A 12,973-nucleotide genomic window follows, 5' to 3' on the forward strand; every position below is an offset into this window, starting at 1 on the left:
TGGGAACTGGAAACACAGGGAATCTAGGACAGATGAACCCCTCAGGACCAGCGGTGACAGTGGCGATACTGGGAGGGAAGGACGGGTAGAAAGGGGGAATTGATCACAAGGGTCTACATATAACCTCCTCTCTGGGGGATGAGCAATAGAAGGGTGGGTGAAGGGAGACGCCGGGCAGTGTAAGATAAGCTATAATAATGATTTATAAATTATTAAAGGTTCATGAGGGAGGGGGGAGCAGGGAGAGGGGGAGGGGAAAAAGGAAAATGAGGAGCTGATTCCAGGAACCCAAGAGGAAACCGAATTTTGAGAATGATGAGGGCAACAAATGTATAAGTGTGCTTTACACAATTGATGTATGTATGGATTGTGATGAATTGTATGAGCCCCAACAAAATGATTTAAAAAAAAGAAATATTATGGAAATTGAATTAGTAGGTCTTGGTGGAATGATTGGTTTCAAGAAGAAAGTGACACAGTGAGTAGTCATGGTTTATGTACCTGCTTTTAAGGAAGAATGCTATGGTAAAGTTTAATGGTTTAGGTGGTGAATATCTAGGTTTATAGGACATATGCCTTGATATTACTGGTATGGGAATCAAAGTGCTTCTTTACTAGTAAAAGCTCAGGTCTGGGTGCAGAGCTCCAAGGCTGTTGATAAATAGTGAAACGAGATGAAGACCAAGCAAGGGCGGAGGGCTAGAGACAGAGAAGATTGATAGGAGGAGAACCAAGAAGAAATGTAATGAAAGCCCTGGGACCAGAGATCCAAGAAAGAGGGAATAGTTAGCCATAACACATACAAAAAATGTAATGAGTAAAAGGTGACCGAAAAGTGAACATTCGATGTTATAATTAGTAGGCTTTTATTGATTTTAGCAGGCGCAGATTCATGGAACCAATATGGGTATTTGGCTAGGAAGTAGTTTACACTAAGTTGACAGGGAAGGCCAATTTGAGGAAGTGGGGTCAATGAGTAGAGACTGCACTTATAAGAATCTTAACTATGAAAAAAAAGAATCAGCTATGAAAGGGGAGAGAAAAGAGGGAGGGAAAGAGAGAGTGTGATTTCAAGAAAGAAATTTATTAGGGAAAGGATTTTAATTTAGTACCTCCTGTTTTTCTTTCTTTCTTTTAAAAAAAATCATTTTATTGAGGGTTCGTACAATTCTTATCACAATCCATACATACATCCATTGTGTCAAGCACATATGTACATTTGTTGCCAGCATCATTCTGAAAACATTTGCCTTCTACTTGAGCCCTTAATAACGGCTCCTCATCCCCCCCCCATTGCCCCCTCCCTCATTAACCCTTCATAAATTGTTATTATTTTGTCATATGTTACACTGTCCAATGTCTCCCCCGCCCCCTTCTCTGCTGTCCATTCCCCAGGGAGGAGGCTATACGTAGATTCTTGTAATCAGTTCCATGCCCCGTTTTTCTTTTTAAAAAAATCATTTTATTAGGGGCTCATACAACTCATCACAATCCATCCATCCATCCATCCATCCATCCATTGTCTCAAGCACATTTGTACATATGTTGCCATCATCACTTTCAAAGCATTTTCTTTTTACTTGAGCCTTTGATATCAGCTCCTCGTTTTTCCCCTCCCTCCCTCCCTCCCTCATGAACCCTTGATAATTTATAAATTATTATTATTTTTTTATGTCTTGCACTGACCGATGTCTCCCTTTACACCCTTGTCTGTTGTCCTTCCCCCTGGGAGAGGGTTATAAGTAGGTCATTGTGATCGGTTCCCCTTTCTGCCCCCACCTTCCCCTTCCCCTCCTGGTATGGCTACTCCCAATATTGGTCCCGAGGAGTTTATCTGTCCTGTATTCCCTATGTTTCCAACTGTTATCTGTACCCATGTACATGCTCTGGTCTAGCCAGATTTGTAAGGTAGAATTAGGGTCATGAGTGGGGAAGAGAAAACATTAAAGAACCAGAGGAAAGGTGTATGTTTCTTCTGTGCTATACTGCATCCTGACTGGTCCATCTTCTCCCCACGACCCTTCTATAAGAGGATGCCCAATTGCTGACAGATGGGCTTTGGGCCTCCACCCGGTACTCCCCCTCATTTACATTATGATTTTTTGCTCTGGGTCTTTGATGCCTGATTCCTGATCCCATTGACACCTCATGATCACACAGGCTGGTGTGCTTCTTCCATGTGACCTTTGTTGTTTCTCAGCTAGATAGTGCCCCCTGTTTTTCAATAGGCAAAGAAAAATAGTGGGATATGTTTTTGTTAAGAGAGGGATATGATTTTAAGGAAGTGAAGTCAGTAGAGACAGAATATTTGCAAGTATAGAAATAAGCAAAATATTCACTATGTAATATAAAGCACAGCCTGGAGCAACATTTCTGGAGGTGAGGAATGATACTTTTAGAGCATAGTAATCCTCTCAATGCAATATGACTATGCATAATATATAATAGACTATCTATAGAAGAACATGGCACCAAGATTGGAGGAAGACTCACAGATAGCCTGCAATATGCAGATGACACGACTTTGCTTGCTGAAAGCAAAGAGGATGTGAAACATTTACTGATGAAGATCTAAGATTACAGCCCTCAGTATGGATTGCACCTGCCTGAGTTTGGCTTCTCTAGAGAAGCAAAACCATTTAGGAGTATGAATGTATATATACAGAGAAGTGTATCTCAAGGAAATGACTCGCTCATTTGTAGAGGCTGGTATATTCCAAGTCTGTAGGTCAGATGTTAGGCTGGATGGAGGCTTTAGCTGTGTTGCAGGGGCTGATGAACCCAAGATAGGAAGACTGGCTGCAGAGGCAAATGAATTCGTTCTTGGCCCATAAGATGGTAGGCTGCTGATTGTAGGCAATATGGCAGACCATTGGCTCAAGTTTGAAGATCTGGAGGTCTGATGATTAACTAGATGTAGGATTGAGATCCAGCAGAAATTAAGCATGCTTCCCAAAAATGTCCACATATGTTGGAAGCAAGCTATTCCTCTGAGGACGTTCATTTTCAATTGATCTTATCATAGATGGATTACATTTTATTAGATCTCATTATGGGGGATGACTGCATCTTAACTGTGAAACCACTGACAATCCTGGCCCAGCCAAGTTGATACACAACCCCACATAAAACACATCTGGACCAATAATCAACATAAATGGATAAAAATATTGAAGTTTTCAGTGATTTCCTTTTACTTGGATCCACAGTCCAAGCCCATGAAAACAGCAGTCAAGAAACCAAATAATGTATTGATTGGGGTAATTCTGCTGCAAAAGATCTCTGGAAAGTGTTACACAGCAAAGATACCATTTTGAGGACTCAGATGTATGAGAGCCAAGCCATGGTATTGTCTTTCTTTCATTTTTTCAGCCATGTTATTTTCAATCACTTTGTATACAAAAAAAAAAATGCTGGACAATGAATAAGGAAGATTGAAGAATTGATACCTCTGAACTATAATGTTGGCGAAGGCTGCCAGAAGAACAAATACGCCTTGAAGAACTACCTCCAGGATGCTCCTTAGAAGCAAGGATGGCACGGCTTTGTCTCATGTACTTTGGACATGTTATCAGAAGGGACCAGGCTCTGGAGAGGGCATCATGCTTGTAGAGGGCTAGCAAAAAAGAGACAGACTCTCCACAAGATGAGCAGAATCTCTATGAATTGGCACAGAAATGTCAGCACCTGGTAACAGTCTTTACATCGGGTGGTATTACTTATTCTTTTGAGACAGGAAGGACCAAAGTATAAAGATATGCATACAGATAGGCTTGGATATTGGAATGCAGGAAATTAAGATTCATGCCCAGTACCCTGATTTTTTGCTGTGAAGTAAATGGCAATATCCTTTATTGTGAAAGAAAGTTGCAAGAGTGAAATTGGTGTCATATACAGAACAGTGGCAGTTTGCAATAGATGCTAATGAGAGAACAAGCTGATAAAGGACACATCAAATATCTGAATGGTGCATAAACTTCATGTGTTTGTATCATTAGCTATATTGGAGTACAGTCTGACATAAGTACTGTGGTAGTTATGTAATTTCATGTCAACAAGTATAGGGGTAGAATTTAGCCCCTCAGTCAAGTTGTAGCTCATGACCTCTCTTGGAGTGCTACCGAGATATACCTCTCTGCAGGCCAGCCTCCTCCTTTCTCTCTGCCTTCAACCTCATTGCTGCCAGAAGCCTGCGATGTTACCACTGCCATTGGGTCCAAACAATTCTGTACCCCCTGACCTGTGATCTTCCTGCATTCTGCATCATTGCATGTGGCCGCGTGAGTCTGAAGAGGGACTTAATGGACTAGTACTGAACTTTTTGATTTGAATTGAACTGGGCTGGGATGTTTTCTTTTTTAGATGTTTTTATTTGGGATGTTTTCTTGATATATGATTACTTGTTGATAGAAAGTTCTATCTTACACATTTGAGTGGCACTGGCTTTGTTTCTCTAGTCAACCTGGCATAACACAGGTACTGTATTTGAGCTATGAAGAGAAGGGATAAGTAGACAGCCAGTTCTCAAAGCTGTTAGGTATGACTGAATAGGGAGTGCTATTCTCTGTGAAGGACTACCTTTGTTAAGGCTTATAGGTCTGCCTTTTCATTTTGATTATTACAATTTCCTTGAGTTAAGTGTTCTTTTAAGTCCCGTGCTCCTGTTCTTTGAAGTTTTTTTTAAAGTCATGGCTCTGTCATGTCTTTTCCAGCAGTTGACATTCAGGTTGTATTTTTTTGGGTGGCTGCTTCCATTTATTCATGTTGTATTTTTCTTTTCTGTTTTGTTTATGCTGCTTTGCATTTATTTTTTCCCCTGAGCCCATGTTATCTTTGATCAATTCTGAGAACTCCAGTTAGGCACATACTAGCCCTACTTAATCTATTCTTGTCTCAGTCTTTAATATTTTCCTTCATGTTTTGTTTTTCTGTGCTAAATTTTATGTAAGTTTTAAAATGTTTATATGTATAGTTTTTTCAATTTTTTGAATATGCTTGTTTTAAGACGATTTCTGATGATGAGAGCAACACTTTTTGACATTGTGCTGTGTGTGTGAGTATGTGTGTGTGAGATGACTGTTATTTGGCAGAGCATTGTAACAGTGTAACAGTGGTCTCTCATATTATGCAAATACAATAATTTCCCTTCTTGAACGTTAAATAATAATTGATGTTTTAACATCCAAATTCATGTAAGTTCCCCCAGATAGGAATCAGGATTAGTACAAAGGTGGCTCCTCTGGGGTGGACATCAGACATACCACTCCTCTCCAAGTTTTTCATCATTTCTGATCCTACCTCTTCTCTCCTGGCTTCTTTACTTCTATGCTCTATTTGGTAATAAGTTGCAATATGGCCACATAGAACTTGCAAGGGTATTGGGAAAGTAGCAGGCTATAACTCAGGATCAAGATCAATTAAGAATTTCCTGCAATTCAGGAGTTGGATAAATTGTGTCATCCAGGATAGTTTTCAGCTCTTTCTCAGCTGTTCTTGCTGGCAACGCCTTTAGGTTACAACTGCAGGCAGGTTGCCCTGCTGGCAGTGATAGCACCCTTTCCTTTTGGACTGTGCATGCCCTTTCTCGACTTTTGGCCTCTCAACCTTTGACTTCTTTGCTAAAAACTAGCCCAACTCATGGCCAGTTTATTAGTTTGCATGGCTGTTGCCCACTTAGCAGCAGCATTTTGCCATCCCCCTGGTCTGCTACTGGGCCCTTCTTTGGGCCTCTTATGCCAACCCTGCCACTGGGTCCCTTCTGGATCATTCTGCAACTGAGCCCCTTATTGGGGCAGTTTCCTTTTAACCCTGCTGATATGTGTGGTGTTCTCTGCTTTTTGCTGGTAAGCCCACTGCAGCTGTCTTCTGTTGGCCTCCCAGTTTTTGCCACTCGTCCTGCTGCCACCCATGCTGGTACAGAGATTGATTGTACAATCAATCTTTCTACAACTGATTGATCCATAGGGTTTTCATTAGCTAATTTTCTGAACTAGATTGCCAGCTTGAGATAGTTTATTGTGCCAGCCTGGCTGATAACACAAGTGGGATTAACTAAAGGGTGGAGAGATAAATGGCTTGTTGAGCCTCGCCTTTCTTGTCTCTTGCGCTTTGATCATCCGACCAGTGTACGGCTGCCTTGCTTGTCCTGTGCCTCAATTTATAGGTTACACTACCTGTGGAATGCCTAGCCTGTGGCTTTAAGTTGAGGTCCCTTTAAGACATCTCTGGAGTTGGGGACTGGCACTTGGGACTGGTGGTTGGTTGACAGTTGGTGATCTGCCTTGTGGTTGGCTGCTGTGCTGAGATATCCTAGCTCTCGCTATAAATAGAGGAAGATCTGGCAGCAGACTAGACTTGAAGAACTGCTAGTCTCTCACAACTCTCTCACGGGAGTGAGTTGCATTGAGCCATTTGTAATGCTTTATAATTTAATTGTTCATTTCTTGTTTTATATATCTATCTATCTGTATATAATTTAACAGTTCATTTCTTGTGTTATACAGTGAACCCTCGCCACTTCGCGCTTCGACTTCCGCGGCTTTACTCCATCGTGGTTTTTGCGTAACAGCGCATGCTCTGTCATTACTGCCACTGATTGGCTCATACTGTACACGCTTGATGCCATAAATAATATAATAAATAATGATAAATGTAACGTCCAAAATGTCTTACTGTATTTTCCCTTTTTCGTTTAATAAATTGGGTAATACGAGTGTAATGGTGACTAAAGGGTGTTTTTTCATGTCCTCTATGCTCTAACTATGAAAATATTTGATTTACAAATAAGGAATCCTACTTCGCAGAATTTCATTTATCACGGTAGGGTCTAGAACTGATTAACCGTGATAAACAAGGGTTCACTGTATATCTAATTATCTTTATAAATAAATATATAAACTTATCAGCAATCTGGTTTTATCACTCTAGAAAATCCTGACACTACTGTAATCTATACACTATGTGGGTGTGTCCATCCTGCTATCTGAAATACGTGACATAGCTGCTAGCATCCTATTAACACATAGGCTACCCCAGTATGAATCACTGATGAACAAGTTGCAATATACATATTTTTTAGAACACGTATGTACACACATACTATATATATGTATAATATACTTGCATATATATCTACAAATGAAGTCACATAAGTTTAGTTAGTGTGAGTCAGTGATCTGGGAAAATTAATTATAACCCTATACGTGTACTGTATATATGACTACTGTGTATATATCACTCCTCTGCTTTTAGCATTTTCCTAGATTAGTTTGAAGCCACATCTATGCCTTAGCTTTCAATGATCGCGTTTCATGACCACCATGGAAAGCTGCAGTGGAAAATAAATCTTTTTTGACTTTATACAAGTTCTGCAGAGGCCAAACTATCACATGCTGTTGTGCTTTTGTGTCTTCGGTTCACTGATGGCAATTAATTGTTTCAACACTGTGACATTATCATGTTAGTAGTTATGGCAGGCTCTATATTCTTAATTTGGAATTTCCTTGCTTTCATTAGTTACTGCCCCCCGCCCCCCAGTCTGTTGTTGATTTGACTAATGTTTTGTGACAAGTCCCCCTTCTTCACTTTCCTGTGGTATTTAAACCAAACCAGGTTTTTAATAGACTCTTTCACTCACTAGGTGCCAGTGGGAAGTGCTCCACCCTGTTTTTATCCCTATGCAAAGGGCCATCGAGAAGTGTGGCTTTCCCTGCCTGCCTTTCCGGAGATGTCCATCAAAGCAGTTTTCAGTTGCATGGGTTATCTTGGTGAAGTTGGTTGGATATCTCAGTATCTGCAAGGGTGGAAAAGGGATTTGAGTACACGGACTCTCCTGTGGCAGTATGAAAATATTTGGGTATAGTCTTTATCTTAGATTCTATTAGTTAGCATAAGCTTGCCCTGTCTGTGAGGATGATATACAATTATCCCCTGTTTTTTGAAAGTTCGCTTTTACAACTTTGTTTTTAAGAAAGACCTACATTTAGCACCCGTTTTTGTTAGCTGAATGAATCCCCAAAAGATTTTGATTTTACAAAAAAGACATTTGTTTTACAGGGCTCTGTTAAAGTGGCAGCTTGCCCTATGAACACCAAGGGTGGCCTTGTCAGGCTCCTTCTCTGTGAACTGCACCCAGCATCTCAGGATCCAGCTGCCCTAGCTCTGAATTGTGCCTGTGAGCACTATATATTACTGTTATTTTAGGTTTTGTGTGTGATTTGGTATGATCTGGGGGGTTAATTTTGGGTCTGGGGATGCGCACAAACATTTCTGATAGAATTTAATGGTGGCTGCTGTGTAACCATTTTGACTAATGGAAGTTTTCATAGGAACATGATAGAATGCAAACAGATAGGACATGAAAACAATGCTCTTCTTGTCCAAAGCAGGGCAGACCTGTGCAGTGAACTACAGTGACTATTTCATGTATCTAGACCATGCATATTACCATACGGTTTAAGTTGATAAACAAAATGAAGTAAGAAAGAAAAGGGACTTTAAACTTTGTTTGACCTTCTGCAGTTTCTCTTTCAACAGCATGCTCAAATCTGTTTTCCACTTTATTTTTAACTTTTGGAATAAACAAAAACACTAATGATGCTTTTATGACCTTAATGAGAAAAAAATGTTTGAGGAATAAAATCATGACAAGTTAAAAAAACACATATCTATTAAAAAGGAAAGGCCAGAATAAACACTTTTTGTTTTTAACTAATCAAACACAAAAATCAAACTGTCTAGGACACTGGAGGTTCTCAAACTTTGGATCATGACCCCTTGGGGGGGTGTCGAATGACCCTTTCACAGGGGTCTCCCAATTCATAACAGTGGCAATATTGCAGTTATGAAGCAGCAACGAAAATAATTTTATGGTTGGGGGTTCACCACAACATGAGGAACTGTATTAAGGGGTCACGGCATTAGGAAGGTTGAGAACTACTGGTCTAGGTCTTTATTTCTTGAAGTTTTCCTTGGCTCTGAAACATCTCCAGCAGATTCACTTTACATGATGTGATACTCTTTCTGCATCCACCTTTGAAGCAGTCTGAAATCTAAGTACTTTGCCTTCCCTTCCTTCTCTTTTTAGTCTTCAGCATAAATGGATACTCTTCTGCATGCCAGGCACTATGCTAGGAGCTAGAGATAAAGGGCAGGACACAGTCTCTGCCGACAAGGTGATTGACATTCTAGGATGGGGAAGTTGATGAGCGAATAGGCAATAAGAGCATATCACAAAAGAGGAGCACATAAGAAAGTCTGTGATTAGAGAAGAGTTCTCATAAGAAAGTCTAAACTGATATCTTAAGGCTGAATGGAAGTCATTCACTAACACAGAAGAGAATTGGGGGAAGGACAGTCTAGGCTAAGGGATATAATTCCTTAGTGTCATGCACACTGTAAGTTGCTGTTGGTTGTTTCTCTGAGTTGACCTCTATCTTTGAAGGCTGACCAAGGAGCAGATTATTTAGCTAAAAGTGGCCTAAAGAATAGGAAATGTACTAATTCAAATATGCATAGGTTTCACAGAGACTATTCCTGCACATGTGTTGCAAATATATCCATGAATATAGTAGAAGGCACAGGGGGAAAGTTAAGGGAATGCCTTAGCTATAATCAAACACCTTGAGGGAATGCGTTCCTGGGTCTTTGGGCTCGGGACCATAGTCTCAGGGTCAAGCTCAATTGGCATATCGCGGTCCACAAAGATAATGTTCTACAACATTTTACTTTGTCAAGTAGTGACTAGGGTCTTTGAAAGCTTGTGAGCAGCCATCTAAGGTACAGCTATGAGTCTTTCCCCATCTGGAGGAAGAAGAGTGAAGAGAATCATAGATGCAAGACAATTTGAAGCTGAATGGACTAAGGAGCCATGCAATGAAACCCAGGCTCCATGACTTTGAAACCAGAAGAACTAGAGAGTACCCAGCTGTACCCAGTACTACTGCTGACCTCTCTGAGAGGTATCACAATAGGAGGTTCTGGGTAGAGTGGGAGAAAAATGTGAAACAGAACTAAAAACCATGAAAAAGCAGATTTATGGGTCAGGAGAGACTGGTAGAACTCCTGAGACTTTGGCCTTTACATATTCTTCAATTCGGGAACTGATCTCATCCCCAGCTTTCAGCCACACAGTAGACAGGCTTATAAGGTGAATAGTAATACCAGGGAGGTATTATCCACTCCTTAGAATAATAAACCATACCAGATCAAAAGAGTAGCCCTTGTTTATGGATAAAACTCAGAAGGAAGGAAAGGATAGGAAAGAAGGGCCTATGGATACAGTCAATACAAGGAACAAGTGGAAAGAGTGCTGTTATATTGTGGAGATTACAACTAGTGTAACAAATCAAAATTGCCTGAACTGCTTTATGACTTTTCATCTAAATCATAACAAATGTATAAAAAATAAGAAGTTTATTATCTCATATAAGAAGAAATCTGGAGTACGACTGCTTCAAGATTTGTTCATTAAATATCAAGCTGTTTTCCTATCCTACCTTTTTACCATTCTCCGATTCTTGGCAGTGTCAGCTTTAATCTCAGCATGGCTGCTGCAGCCACAAGCACCACACTTTCATGGGACAATGTGTAAAATAGGAACAACAGGTTTCCCCGACCCTCTTGTGTTTTCTTGGACTTTGGAGAACTGCTAGATTTCTTTTTACTTTTTATTGATATGAGTTGTGTCATATGCCTTCACATGAACTAGACATTGACAAGGGGACTGAAACTGCCATGATTGATTTGCAGAACACTGTTTGCTTCCATGGAATGGGATGCCAACTGACCAAACCACGTTTGTGAAATTGATTCTGACTACAGTGATTTTCTAGGACAGAATAGAACTGCCCCACGGGGTTTCCACGGTGGTCATCTTTATGGTAGCAGACTGCCACATCTTTCCCCCACGGAGTGGCTGTTGGGTTTTAACCTCCAACTGTTCTGGTAGCAGCTGAGCGCTTAATAACTGGGTGACCCAGGCTCCCTCTGGATCGGGATAGAGAGGTGAAATGTCAGAGCAAATTGGGACTCTTGCAGCAGGGGAAGACTGAAATAATGTGTGTAGACAAAATAAATAGGCAACTGAGTCACCTGGATTTAAAGTTTGCACCCCACCCCCACCCCTCTGCCTTGAACCACTTAGTTTTGTGTTGGCTTCATATCTCTTCAGCTATTTCTAATTGTGTTTTCTTTGATAGTCCTAGCTATGTTAGTGACAATGTACTTTTGATTGATGTCCTAGACAGAGGTGCTAAAAGATGCTTTCTATCTGTGTGAACTTGACAAGTCATCTCGTCTTCTTGTGTTCCATAATGTCTATATGGTGAACCTATTTTAAATAAGATGACATATACTTGTAACCTTATTATTGCTACTTTTCCCTCTTCTTTTAAGCATATTTACACTTAAGTATGTTCTAAGCAAGTGATGTAATCCTGTAGTGGTTCTGTACTGAGGAATTGTAAGTACTTGTTAAATGGAACTCCTCAATTAACATTTTATAAGTTAAAATAGCTCTCAATATGCACATCAAATCTAGGGGCCAGAGGAATATGGCACCATTATGGTGCTTGTGAGTACTCACACACATTATATGAGGGGCTTCGAAAAGTTCATGGAAAATGGAATTAGAAGACATACAATTTTTCCATTTTTTTATAACTGGAAACTTTGTGAAACCGAACCCTGAGTTACTTGAGGACTTCCAGAGATCAAACTCTACTAGACAGCATTTATAGAGCTGAGTCAAAATTCAGGCTACAAAAAGTTACTAATATCTAAGCATTTCTTCTTGTTCAGTGCCCCAGTCAAACAGTGGCGAGAGCTCTAGGGTACAAACTCAAATTTATGTTGGTAATTTGTACCTTCCAGCTGCTCTGCAGGAGCATGATGGTGCAGTCTGTTTCTGTAAAGAGTTACAGCTTGGAAACCCTATGAAACAGTTCTACTGTGTCATATAGTCTCACTAAGAGTCAGAATCAACTTGATGGTAGTACATTTGATTTTTTTTTGGTTTGTTCTTGTTGATGTTTAATAGGAAATAGAAGATTCTTGGGATTATCAAAACTATCAAACTAGTGGTAAGTTTACTTCATAGGTCTCTAATCCATAGGTGGTGGTATACCTAGACAAGTTATAAGCTTGTGATTTTGTTCTCAAAACCCTTCTTTTATGTTGTTGCTATGTGCCATCGAATTGATGCCAACTCAAAGTGACCCTATATGGATGGCATAACAGAACGGCCCTTACTTTCATATTAGAAATGGAAATTCAAACCTTAAGATAACCTTTATAAAATAGTATTCAGTAACTAGGTATAAGTTTTTGGCCACTAGTTTTTCGTTTACAACATAGTTTGTAAATTTTTAACTAGTTTTCTTACTTGGTCATATAAACAAATATTTAAAATGGGCCATCAGTAGATGGCGCTCTTTCTCTAGTTATATCCTTTGCTTGGGGCATAGAGAGCGCATTGGCAGAGAAAGGATTTTAGATATTTAGAAAGGTAATAGAGAAGAATCTAGTACGGAAATTGTTGAAAGGATGAAGATCCGATTAGTGTAGTATCATTGAAATCCAGAGGAGAGTGTGTTTCAAGCAGGAGGGAATGTTAAACGATAGCAAATGCTGTTATTAAGTGAAATAAGATGACAGCAGCTATTGAGAAGTGAGCAAGTGGGAAAGAAGGAGAGCAGAGAAGTGAGAATGGTAGCTGGAGGGAGATGCGAAGTTACGGGTGGTTTTAAGAGCATGTTTTTATGCCCAGGAGAATGTTCTAGTAGAGTGAGAAATACCTGATGCAGAAGAGGGTTAATAGGAAATAGCAGCAGGAGTAAAGTTCTTGGGAGCTGGAATACTTCTTCCATGCTTGTCGGAGGTCGATGGAGGAAGAGTTACAGATCCAAGCAGGTTGGTGTTGTGAAGTAGCAAGAAGAGGAGGTATTTCTGTTTGTCTATCTGCAACCCCCCCCCG

The 12,973-nt window shown here is 40.1% G+C and overlaps 1 protein-coding gene across 2 annotated transcripts in view; it reads left to right on the plus strand.

The window, feature by feature from the left end:
- Positions 1–12,973, plus strand: part of EXOC6B (exocyst complex component 6B) — a 635,729-nt gene that overhangs the window by 125,222 nt on the left and 497,534 nt on the right. The window lies entirely within an intron of this gene.

This window comes from Echinops telfairi, unplaced genomic scaffold (assembly GCF_000313985.2).
Source record: "Echinops telfairi isolate 266 unplaced genomic scaffold, ASM31398v2 ScPeMD7_9;HRSCAF=40, whole genome shotgun sequence".
In the NCBI taxonomy this organism is placed as follows: domain Eukaryota; kingdom Metazoa; phylum Chordata; class Mammalia; order Afrosoricida; family Tenrecidae; genus Echinops; species Echinops telfairi.